Source organism: Nycticebus coucang, chromosome 18 (assembly GCF_027406575.1).
Source record: "Nycticebus coucang isolate mNycCou1 chromosome 18, mNycCou1.pri, whole genome shotgun sequence".
Lineage (NCBI taxonomy): Eukaryota > Metazoa > Chordata > Mammalia > Primates > Lorisidae > Nycticebus > Nycticebus coucang.
This window is the reverse complement of record NC_069797.1, coordinates 61,323,277-61,335,500: the sequence shown is the minus strand read 5'-3', so window position 1 is coordinate 61,335,500 and position 12,224 is coordinate 61,323,277. Positions and strand designations below refer to the sequence as shown.

The following is a 12,224-nucleotide window of genomic DNA, read 5'->3' as shown; positions in this document are numbered from 1 at the left end:
ATGTCTAAGAACACACCATTCCAACCTACAACCAGAGAAAGCGAGCACAGAATTCACCCTACACAAATGCGGTATGGTTTACCAAAGAATAATGAATGCTTTAATCCATTCAAAGAAGATCCATATAAATCTGTAAAAGTACAGTGCCTTGCAGAACTCAAAATCTTTCTTCCAACAAAACTAGATGCCTTTTCTTCGTTTCCGAAAACGAACGGATCTTACAGACGAGGAATGCTGCGGGAAGGGAAGTACTTTCAGCCTAGATGCCCCTTGAGACAAGCAGCGCCAGCACACCTTCTGGTTCTCCCTCTCGCTTCTCTTTTCTCTTCTTCCCACTCCTGTCCCAGGCGTCCCCCACCATCCCCCGCTGCTGGAGAACCTCTGGAGGACGCCGCCGCCCACCACAGGGCCTCTCCTCTCTGCCTCACCCTCCTGGCCACAAGCACCAGATGTCCATCAGGAGAAACAACGAGACCTCATGGGCCGCTCCCCTTCAACTTGGCCCCCTCGGGACAGGAACCTACCAAGCCTCTCTAGGTTCCCCGCTGCCCCAGTCCCAGTGAGGGCAGACAGGAAAAGCAGACCCCAACCCCTTTCCACAGGCCAATGACGCACTCCACTTCCCCGCCCGCTGACCAAGCGGAAATCCAGGCAGGTCTTAAGTGCTGCCCGCCTTTCCTGCCAGTCCACGATTCAACTGTTGCAGCCCTGACCACAATTACCTACACAGATAGCGACTCCACCGCCTTTAGGACTTCCTCTCCGGTATGCAAAACGGCTACAGGCGTGGGGGCGGAAACGTGAACTAACCAATCACCCACTGCCTCTTGGAACTTTTTACCAATGAGGTAGAAGCCTTGTGAGTGACGACAAGTCTGGCCAATGCAAAGAACTTAAGGGCCTGGGTGGGAAGAAGCCCGTCCCTCGCGGGGTTCATCTTCCAATAACAGCTCACCGTGTCCGGGCAGGACAACCCCGCGCGTTAGGTGCGCTTCGGACTAATCCAAACAGTAAAAGGATTTCCGATTTCCGCTGCCAATCTACTGGAAAAAATCCCAAGTATTGAACTAACCCGCCAGCGTTCAGACCAACCAGGTGCGGATATGTGGGAAGGGCCAAATTCATAATGATATTTAAGGAGATTTGTTGCGGCGGAGTTAAAAATAGGAACCAGCTAGGGGCGCCGGTTTTGTGTAGAAATACCCAGACACCTACACCGAAATTAGGTTTAAGGAACGTTTCCTATTCCGCCTGAAGCTGTATTTCCATCCTTTCCGTAAAGAGATTTTTCAACAGGTGGGGAATATACTAGCCACCTGCATGCACCCTTGTTAAGACATCACAGAACCACCTCCTCACTTCTGAGATGATTTCGGTTTCCTAAATGGCAACTTGGTTAACTAAAAAGTTAAAACGCCTGCAATAATATTGTGAAATAATCAGACCAGCTAACATCCTTCAAATATAAAATACTTGCCGGGGGCGGCGCCTGTGGCTCAAAGGAGTAGGGCGCCGGCCCCATATGCCGGAAATGGCTGGTTCAAGCCCAGCCCCGGCCAAAAACTGCAAAAAAAAAAAAAGAACTTGCCTTGAAACTATGTCAAGAACTATACCTGCACGCCCATAATGCCCAGTGAGTTAGGAACTGTTATTACTCCCGTCTTACAATGGATAACCTGGGTCTGATATTTTAATCTTTTTAACCAAATACATACAGGACTGTACTTACTCTTCTGATTACAGTGATTGTATACATGTGGGTAAACATACGAGGTTTTCTACATATATTTTTCCGAGTATAAAAAATTATATAGTCATTTTCCAAAACACATGAGGAAAAAGGCACCCCCCCTCCCAGAGAGAGAAAAAGAAGAAAGAGGAAGAAGAGGAAAGGAGAATAATCACTCTTCCTATCAACCAAAGGCAATCACTGTTACCATTTTGGTTTATTTCTATTCAGTCATTTGGCTACGCAATTTCCACATAGTATAGATTACGGATACATAAAATTTTGTCTCACTTTTTCTACTTAACTGTTTTTATGAGGGTTTTTTGTTTGTTTTTCTTGAGACAAAGTCTCACTCTATTTTCCAGGCTAGAGCGCTGTGGCATCGGCGTCGCTCACAGCAACCTCAAACTCTTCAAGCAGCCGTCTTGCCTCAGCCGCCTGAGTAGTAGCTGGACGTACAGGCACCAGACAATGCCTACCTAATTTTTTCTATTTTTAGTAGAGGCGAGGCCTTGCTCTCCCTCAGGCTGGTCTTCAATTACTGAGCTCAAGGGATCCTCTTGTCTCCTCCCAGAGTGCTGGGAATACAATCGCCCAGCACCCAGCCTTTACTTAACGTTTTTATTTGAACGTTTTCCACTTTATTTAATATTTTTCTTAAACATTTTTGATAGCTGCTGATGTTCCAACATATGGATATAGCCTAATTTATTTAATAATGTTCATGTAGTTCAACATTTAGGTTGTTTCTAAGTTTTTCATTTATAAGTAATGTTCCATAATGCTTTTTCTTCCTTCATTCCTTGCTGTTTTATGAAAGAATGTCTAGAGCTGGGCATGGTGGCTCACACCTGTAATCCTAATGCTCTGGGAGGCCGGGGCAGGTGGATTGTTTGAGCTCAGGAGTTTGAAACCAAGACCCTGTCTCTACTAAAATAGTCAGTGTTGTGACAGGTGCCTGTAGTCCCAGCTACTGAGGAGGCTGAAGCAAGAGGAGTCCAAAAGAGTCTGAGGTTGTTGTGAGCTATGATGCCACTGCAATCTACCCAGGGCAACAGAGTGAGACTCTGTCTCAAAAAAAAAGAAAGAAAGAAAGGAAAGAAAGAAAGAATTTCTAAGTTGGAATATGTGGGTCACAACATGAAGATGCTTAAGGTTCTTGATACATAGTACACTGTCAAATTGTTTTCTGAGTATGTACTACAAATTTACATTTTTATCAACCAAGTGAAAGCCATGCTTACTTCATTATTTAGTAAACTTTTTTTTTAAGTGAGTTTTTGTGGAGCCATGGGAGCTCTATTCATTGGTGGTGGGAAAGCAAAATGGAACAGCCACTTTGGAAGACAGATTGGCAGTCTCTTGCAAAATTAAACATACTTTTACCCAAAGGAGCTGAGTAACAGTTGGGCATAAATAAAATATATCTACACAAAAACCTGCACAGAAATGTTTATAGAAGCTTCTTCATAATTGCCAAAACTTCAAAGCAATCAATATGCCTTTCAATGGGTGAATAGGTAAATAAACTGTGCTATATCCTGAAAGTGCAGTATTATTTAGCAATCAAATGAAATAAACTATCAAACCATGAACAGACATAGAGGAACATTAAATTCATACTATTATTATGAAACCAATCTGAAATGGCTACATACTATATGATTCCAACTATATGATATTCTGGAAAAGGCAAACTATAGATATATTAAAAAAAACCAGGAGCGGGCGGCACCTGTGGCTCAGTCGGTAAGGTGCCGGCCCCATATACCAAGGGTGGCGGGTTCAAACCCAGCCCCGGCAGAACTGCAACAAAAAAATAGCCGGGTGTTGTGGCGGGCGCCTGTAGTCCCAGCTACTTGGGAGGCTGAGGCAAGAGAATCGCTTAAGCCCAGGAGTTGGAGGTTGCTGTGAGCCATGTGATGCCATGGCACTCTACCTAGGGCCATAAAGTGAAACTCTGTCTCTACAAAAAAAAAACAAAACAAAACCAGGAGCTGGTGGGTTCGAATCCAGCCCACACCTGCCAAACAACTATGACAACTACAACCAAAAAATAGCCAGGCATTGTGGTGGGCAACCGTACTCCCAGCTACTTGGGAGGCTGAGGCAAGAGAATTGCTTAAGCCCAAGAGTTTGAGATTGCTGTGAGCTGTGATGCCACAGCACTACCGAGGATGACAGCTTGAAACTCTGTCTCAAAAAAAAAAAAAAAAAAAAGACCAGGGGCTAGTGGTTTCAAGGAGCTACTGGAGAAGAAGGGATGAATAGGTGGAGCCCAGAGGATTTTTAGGGAAGTGAAACCATTCTGTATGACACTATACAGTGGTCACATGTCATTAGACATTTGTCCAAACCCACAGAATGTATAAACACCACGAGTGAACCCTAACCTAAACTATGGGTATGGGTTGATAACAATGTTCAATGTAGGCTCATCAGTTATGACAAATGTACCGCATGTTGATAATGAAGGAGGCTATGTTATATGTGGGGGTAGAGAATTTATGAGATATCTTTATACCTTCCTGTCAATTTTTTATGAAACTAAAACTGCTCTTAAAAAATGATTTTTTTTTTTTTTTTTTTTTGTAGAGACAGATTCTTACTTTATGGCTCTCGGTAGGGTGCCATGGCATCACACAGATCACAGCAACCTCCAACTCCTGGGCTTAAGCGATTCTCTTGCCTCAGCCTCCTGAGTAGCTGGGACTACAGGCGCCTGCCACAACGCCTGGCTATTTTTTGGTTGCAGTTCAGCCGGGGCTGGGTTTGAACCCGCCACCCTCGGTATATGGGGCTGGCGCCTTACTGACTGAGCCACAGGCGCCGCCCAAAAAATAATTTTTTTTTAAAGGTAGGCTTTTGGTGGGGTTTACTTTGATAATCTGGTAACAACAACAAAAAGCTCACGCTGATTATCATTTATTTGATTGCTTGTTATTTTTTCCAAATGTTTACTAGTATTTTTATTACATCTACTTTAGATGATATATTCACGTCCTACTGACTTCCAAGGTAAAGATGTAAAGTGGTTTTGCCAGCAACTATGAAGGTTGTTTTTTGTTTTTTTTTTTTTGGAGTCATCATAATCTGAAAAAAAAGGTGAAGGAGGAATGCTAAGATTTTTCCTACCTACCATTGTACCTACAGGAGAAGTGGTGGAGCTGATAAGTGTAAGGATTTATCCACCTACCACTCACAACCTAACAATATTCATTATTTTCCCAAGGTCTACATTCTGAAAAGAACAGCCTATGAAGAAAACAAAGTCCCTGCCAACATGGCATTCAATTGCTAAATTATATATACACACATACATACCTTTTATATAATTATATATATATGTTGGCTAGGTGTGGTGACTCACATCTATAATCCTAGTACACCAGAAAGCTGAGGCAGGTAGATCGCTTGAGTTCAGAAGTTTGAGATCCGTCTGAACAAGAGTCAGACCCTGTCTCTACTAAAAATAGAAAAACTAGCTGGGCATGGTGGGGCATCCCTGTAGTCCCAGCTACTCAGGAGGCTGAGGCAAAAGGCTTATTCAAGCCCAAGAGATTGAGGTTGTGTGAGCTATGATGCCACAGCACTCTACCCAGGGCGACAGAAAGTAAGACTGTCTCAAAAAAACAAACAAGAAAAGAACACAGTTTGGAAATTGCACGGTGTATTCCAGTGAAGAGTTGTGGTCCTTGACAATGTCTACCAGGGAATTTTGGTTAATGGCTGGAAATATCTTAAAGATCTGCTGCTTCTTTAGTTTAGTGGCACAATGTTTTTGTTTTTTTTTGGTCGAGACAGAGTTCTACCCTATGCCCTAAGCAGAGGGCAATGGCATCATAGCTCACTGCAACCTCAGACTTGGGCTGTGGGCATCCTGCTGCCTCAGCCTCCGAAGCCGCTGGGATTATAGGCGCTTGCCGCAGCTCCCAGCTAGGTTTTTCCATATTTTTCCATGAGTCGGGGTCTCACTCTCACTCATACAAGCCTCAAACTCCTGAGCTCAAGCAATCCTCCCTCCTCAGCCTCCCACAGTGCTGGGATTACAGGCGTGAGCCACCGTGCCCGGCTAGCACAATGTTTTTCAAACATGAACATCTTCCTTTTCAGGTCATGATTTTTCTGAATGGCAGTTTCTTCTGACGGTATTTGTCTTAGTGATACTTTTTTAGTTTGAGAATTCCAATAATCCAGTAAGGGTAGCATTTCAGGTCTTCAGTAAGGGTTGTGATTTTTTAAAAGAGATTGGGGGAGAGAAGCTGCTATGCTAATTTTATAATGGAAAACTCAATTTATTTAAAAAAAATTAAAACACTGACAACTAGTAGGTTGTTCAATTGAAATTATTATGGTAGAAATTTATCCATCTCAACCTTCAGTGATTCAATAGATATGAATTGCTTTGGTGATATTGATTTATTATGTTTTTAGATAACCTTAATAGGAAACACTTCTGGCCAGGCAAAGTGGCTCATGCCTGAAATCCTAGCACTCTGGGAGGCAAAGACAGGAGGATTGTTTGAGCTCAGGAAGTTCAGACCAGCTTGAGCAAGAGTGAGACCCCATCTCTCTTCAAATTAGAAAATAATTACCCAGGCATGATGACAAATGCTTGTAGTCCCAGCTATTCAGGAAGCTGAGGTTGGAGGATTACTTAAGCCAAGAGGAGTTTGAGGTTGTAGTGAGCTAGGATGATGTCACTGCACTTTAGCCTGGCCAATAGACCAAGACTCTTTCTCAACAGAAAAAAAAAAAAAAAAAAGGGTTGGTGCCTGTGCTCAGTGGCTAGGGCCAGCCACATACACCAGAGCTGGTGGGTTGGAATCCAGCCCAGGCCTTCCAAACAGCAATGACAAATGCAACAACAACAACAAAAAATAGCCGGGTGTTGTGGTAGGCGCCTGTAGTCCCAGCTACTTGGGAAGCTGAGCCAAGAGAATTGCTTGAGCCCAAGAGTTTGAGGTTGCTGTGAGCTGTGATGCCTCCGCACTCTACTAAGGGCAACAAAGTGAGACTCTGTCTCACAACAAAACAAAACCCCCCCAAACTGGGCATGGCTCAGACCTATAATTTCAGCAGTTTATGAGGCTAAGGCAGGTAGATTGTTGAGCTTAGGAATTTGAGACCAGCCTGAGCAAGAGTGAACCCCATCTCCAGTAAAAATAGAAAAATTAGCCAGTCACCTGTAGTCCCAGCTTCTCAGGAGTCTGAAGCAAGAGGATGGCTTGAGCCCAAGAGTTTAAGGGTGCTGTGAGCTGTGATGCCCAGGCAACAGAAGAAGGAGGGAGGGAGGGAGTAAGGACTTCTGATCAATATAATGTTACTTGTAAAGCACTTGAAGGACAAAGTGCTCTTGGGAGAAGGAGAAAGATAATTTCACTCGGAGAAACCTCTTATTTAGAGAAAACGCCCTATCTCTAGGTTAGACTAACATTGGTTAATAATGTTATTAGGATTATAATCACAGCAGTATTGGCATGGTAGTTAGTATATGGTGTGTATTTGTTGGTTCGGTTGCTGAATGTATTCGGTATTCTAAGATAATTATCTAAACCTCACATAAAAACAGTTTAGAGGGTTTAAACATCACGCAGAATACTCAGACGAGCTTTCTCTAAGTGCCACTGGACATGTTCCTCCATTCTGGTTTTCTTTTTTTTTTTTTAAAAACGGAGTCTCCTTTTCTTGCTCCTCATAGAGTGCTGTGGCCTCCCAGCTCACAGCAACCTCAAACTCTTGGGCTCAAGCCATCCTCTTACCTCAGCCTCCCAAGTAGCTGGGACTACAGGTGCCTGCCACAATGCCCAAGTATTTTTTTAGAGATGGGATCTCGCTGTTGCTCAGGCTGATCTCAAATTCCTGAGCTCAAGCAGTTCACCCACTTCAACCTCCTAGAGTGCTGAGATTACAGGCGTGAGCCACTGTGCCTGGCCTATTCCTCCATTCTGGTTAAACTTCTGCCCAAGGGATGTCTTCTTTCTTATTAGAAAGCTGTGCTATACATGTTCCTTGCCCCAGCAACAGCCCTCTAGTAAACTTAGCCTTAGGAGAATCCTTAAGATGCACCTTCATTTTCTCTCAGGTGCCTTCCTGAGAAAACATCACAGGTAGCCAGAATAGTCACTCCCATCCACTGTGGTGTATGCACCTCTAGTGTCTTAAGGTTCTAGGCAGCAGATCCCCTCTCTGGAGACTCAGATTTCCTTTTCTCAAGATGCACAGAAGCTCACCAAACCAATATTTGAAAAATCCCTTTTCAGAGAGATGCAGGCAGTTTTCTGGCCCTAGAATGTTAATATGTAGAGTTAGACAGCCTGGCAAGTGCATTGGGTTTCCCACTAAAGGATCATCTGGTTTCCATAGCAACAGCCCTTCCTTTCCATGGTGGATTCTGTCATCTCTCCTGCCCACTCACAGTTTCCAGTATGAGTTGATTTTTGTGACTATAGGTATTCGTCCTTGATCCTGCAAAGAGAACAGATACATTCATTTAAAACAAACACCTGCCCCCAACAAATGACTGCAGCTAGAATACTGCATTGCATCAGCTGGTCTTCCTTTTCCTTTCCCATATCCGTTCTCCATTTTGCTCCATTCTCTAGCTTTATCCATCATTTTGGGAATTAGGTTTCTCTGACAGAAGATAAACAGATGGCAACTTCATCATCCTAAAACTGGCTATGATGGGGCTGTATATTTGAGTGTTCCTGAGGCTCCCTGAAAGCCTAAGCTTGTACAGTATGGGTGGCCCTGTACAAGGGGTAAGAATAAAACTCTCGGAGTAAGAATTGGTGGGATAAGAACACCCCGATTAGCGGGGTAGGAATAAAACTCTCTACCCCCAGATGGCTCCCTAGGCAGTGTCATAGGCCCTGAAATGTTGCAATTAGATGTTTGTTTACTTACATTAGGCATTGTTCTTCCAGCAATATTCTCTTAAATTGCAAATACTCCTGGGAGGAGTAATAAAGTTTTTAATGCTGAAAGAACTTGGGAAAGAGAGGAGGAGATACAGAGAGGATATAAAAGGTCTCTGAAAACCACTTTTATCTGCTTCTTTTTTTTTTTTTTTTTTTCAGTTTTTGGCTGGGGCTGGGTTTGAACCCACCACCCCTGGTATATGGGGCTGGTGCCCTACTCCTTTGAGCCACAGGCACCGTCCTCACTTAAATCTGCTTCACAATGATATCTGCAAGAGGGGCAGTGCAGACCCTCTCTCTGTGTGTGTCTCTCTCCCTGCAGGATGGCATCTGACAATTACATTGTAGGATAAATTCACCAAACAGGACAGTTTCCTGAAATACCTGCGTATAATTCCGCTGGAAGACCTTTGAATCAGTCCTGCTGGAATGAAAAACTCCTATCTCTGTCCCAAGCACCATTTGTTTAACACTACAGTTTCCACAGTCTAAAGGTAGTTTTCTTTTGGTTAATGTGAAAAGCACCGAAAAATTTCACTGCTTTGTTAAATAGAATGGATTATAGTAAATCAGTTCACTTCTTTGTTGTTTAATATTGCCCTCACACCTCAAAACAAAGAAGCAATTTACTTTTCCTAATTTAAGTTCTGTTCCACAACCTTTACAACAAAACTGCCTCTATAACCAAAATATTACTCAGTCCCATTCCAATGGAATGCTTGTTATGTGATGTTTAAGGGACATAATTTGAACATCAAATTTTATCTTTGCACTGTCTTTAAGTCTTTGATCAGGCCTCCACCTATAGATGTTGGTTACCTTTAAAGAGTAATGAGTGGTACTAAGTTTTACTTTGTAAAAGTAATCACATCCATGTCACTGACAGGAAACTGAGTATATTTATTCATCAGGGTTCTCTAGAGAAACAGAACTAATAGAACATGTATATAATTCTATATATAGGAAAATACAATAGAACCTCCATCTCCCTGCATTGACCACTTCCTTTAGGTTGAGTTAATTTTCATAGACTGGGCATGTACCACATGTCTGTATCAGAGGCCTAGTTCCTTATATTGATCACCTCCATATGTTAACCAGTTTGTTACAGTCCCTTGGGTGGTCAACTTACAGAAGTTCTACTGTATTTTGTTTAAGGATTTGGCTCATGTGACCACAGAGACTTGAGGAGTTCAAAATCTGATGGAGGCGGCTGGCATGCTAGAGACCCAGGGAAGAGTTGCAGTTCTGGTCCAAAGGCAGTCTGCTAAATCTGCTTGCTAATTCCCTCTTGCTCTGGATGAGTTTGGCTTTTTATTTTATTCAACAGACCTGATTGGATGAGGCCCACTGATTTTATGGAAAGCAATTTTTACTGAAAGTCTATAGATCTAAATGTAAATCTCATCCAAAAACACCCTCACAGAAACATCCAGAATAATATTTGATCAAATATCTGGACAACACACTCTGGGAGGTCAAGGTGGGTAGATGCTTGAGCTCACCAAAACCAGCCTGCGTAACAGAGAGATCCCCATGTCTAAAAATAGCCAAGTATGGTGGTGGGCTCCTGTAGTCCCAGCTACATGGGAAGCTGAGGCAAGAGGATCAGTGGAGCCCAAGAGTTTGAGGTTGTGAGTTATGATGGCACGGCATTCTGCAGAGGGCAACAAAGTGAGACTCTGTCTTCAAAAAAAAAAAAAAATCTGGACAATATGACCCAACTACATTGACATAAAATTAACCATCACACAAAGGGGTGTGTTTGGCAAGAGTGATTTTGGTCAAAACTGCCCATGCTCCCATGATTCACTGTTCTTTATTCTGGGCCCTGCTATCTCCATTTCATCATTTCTTGTTTTTTTCTCTTTTTTTGCAGTTTTTGGCCGGGGCCCTACTTCTTTGAGCCACAGGAACTGCCCCGTTTTTTTCTTTTTCATTTCATCATTTCTTCATTTTCTCTTCCCACCTTTTGAGGAAACTTTCCTCTCCGACTGTATGCCTAGTCCCACCTCCTGCCCCTCAAAAGCCCTCCAGCTTTAGAAAATGATATTAGTCACTTACATGTTTTTTTGTGTGTGTGGGACAGAGTCTAGTTCTATTGCCCCAAGTAGAGTGCAATGGTGTCATCTTAGCAACCTCAAACTCCTGGGCTCAAGCAATCCTCCAGACTTGGCCTCCCAGAGTGCTAGGTCATTTACATTTTAGGACACATTTAAATCATTTAGTTAGCTGTATTATTTTCTCACTGTAAAAGGAAAGCATATTAAAAGGATTTTAGGGATCAATAAAGAGCTGAGGGAGACATTTTTTTTTTTTTTTGAGACAGAGCCTTAAGCTGTCGCCCTGGGTAGAGTCCTGTGGCATCACAGTTCACAGCAACCTCCAACTCTTGGGCTCAAGTGATTCTCCTGCCTCTGCCTCCTAAGTAGGTGGGACTATAGGTGCCTGTCACAATGCCTGGCTATTTTTTGGTTGCAGCCATCATTGTTTCTCAGCCGGGCTGGATTCGAACCCACAAGCTCAGGTGTATGTGGCTGGCACCTTAGCTGCTTAAGTCACAAGCGCCAAGCTGAGGAAGGCATTTTTTTAGGAAGAGAAAGAAGCCACTAACTCACAGAAATCAAGACAAAGGGAGACAACCAGATTTTGCAGAAGACAGAAATCAGGTAAACTCCAGGGATCAAGAAAACCAGTGAATTATCTCTTCAAGGATTGCTCAGAAAGTGATGTCGAATCAGCTCCACACTATTTCTAAGATGATTTTGAATGTCAGAGTAAAGCACAAATGGCATGCAGAGATGTGGAATACCTGGAGCAATGTCTTAGAATCTTTCCCCTCCTGCTGGAAGCACAGCTCCTTAAGGATAAGAGCTATGTCCACTTGCATTTTCTTTGGTAGACCCTGCAGGGCTGTGCACATGATTCTGTTTAATTTTTACCACTCCGAGGGGATACAAAGGGCCTGTTATCATGGGTAGATATTCATATACACTGACACACTAGAAACTTTCCAACAGGCACATCCTTCCAAGATGATAAACATTACTCCTTGGTGGAGACATTGGTGACAATTCTTACTTGCAATCTAGTCTAACTAGTAAAGTAAGACAAACAACCAATGATATAAACACGTTTGCATTTTCCTCCAACATTGAAAACAGTACCAGGTTATTGGACTGAGAATGAGTGTCATCTTTTGGATCCGGTAATCATTTGAACAAAATCTCTCTGATTTATAGGTCCAAATCAAAGTATGGAAAAAATTAAGATACAACAGCTGAGCTTACAGTCACTTTATAGCTCTCACTTTACAAATAAGGAAATGGGCTCAGACAAAGCAGGTTGGCAGACAAGGATGAGGAAAAGGTTCCTGACTCCCCAGTTCATTCCACAAGTTAATACATCAGAATACAACTATCTTTCTTGATAATCTCTCTGATCCATGAATTTAATTAACATCTGATTTGGCTAACAAAGTTTATAAAACTGGCATGAATCTTTTCTTTTTCCTGGCCCATCTTTGGTTACTCTCTGGTTTTCTTAGTTCTGAATTTTAAATTACTCAGCAT

The 12,224-nt window shown here is 42.8% G+C and overlaps 1 protein-coding gene across 9 annotated transcripts in view; it reads right to left on the bottom strand.

The window, feature by feature from the left end:
* LOC128570578 (ADP-ribosylation factor 2-like) overlaps positions 1-755 on the bottom strand; it is a 98,692-nt gene extending 97,937 nt beyond the window's left edge. For 6 of the 9 annotated variants that reach the window (XR_008375592.1, XR_008375591.1, XM_053569880.1 and 3 more), the window contains exon 1: positions 723-755. The gene's annotated coding sequence lies outside the window, so the exon portion shown is untranslated. Of the gene's footprint in view, positions 1-82; positions 475-524; positions 693-722 lie in introns of those variants that run through there. The other 3 variants (XM_053569877.1, XM_053569876.1, XM_053569878.1) reach the window with 3 other exon arrangements.
* Positions 756-12,224: the final 11,469 nt, after the last annotated feature.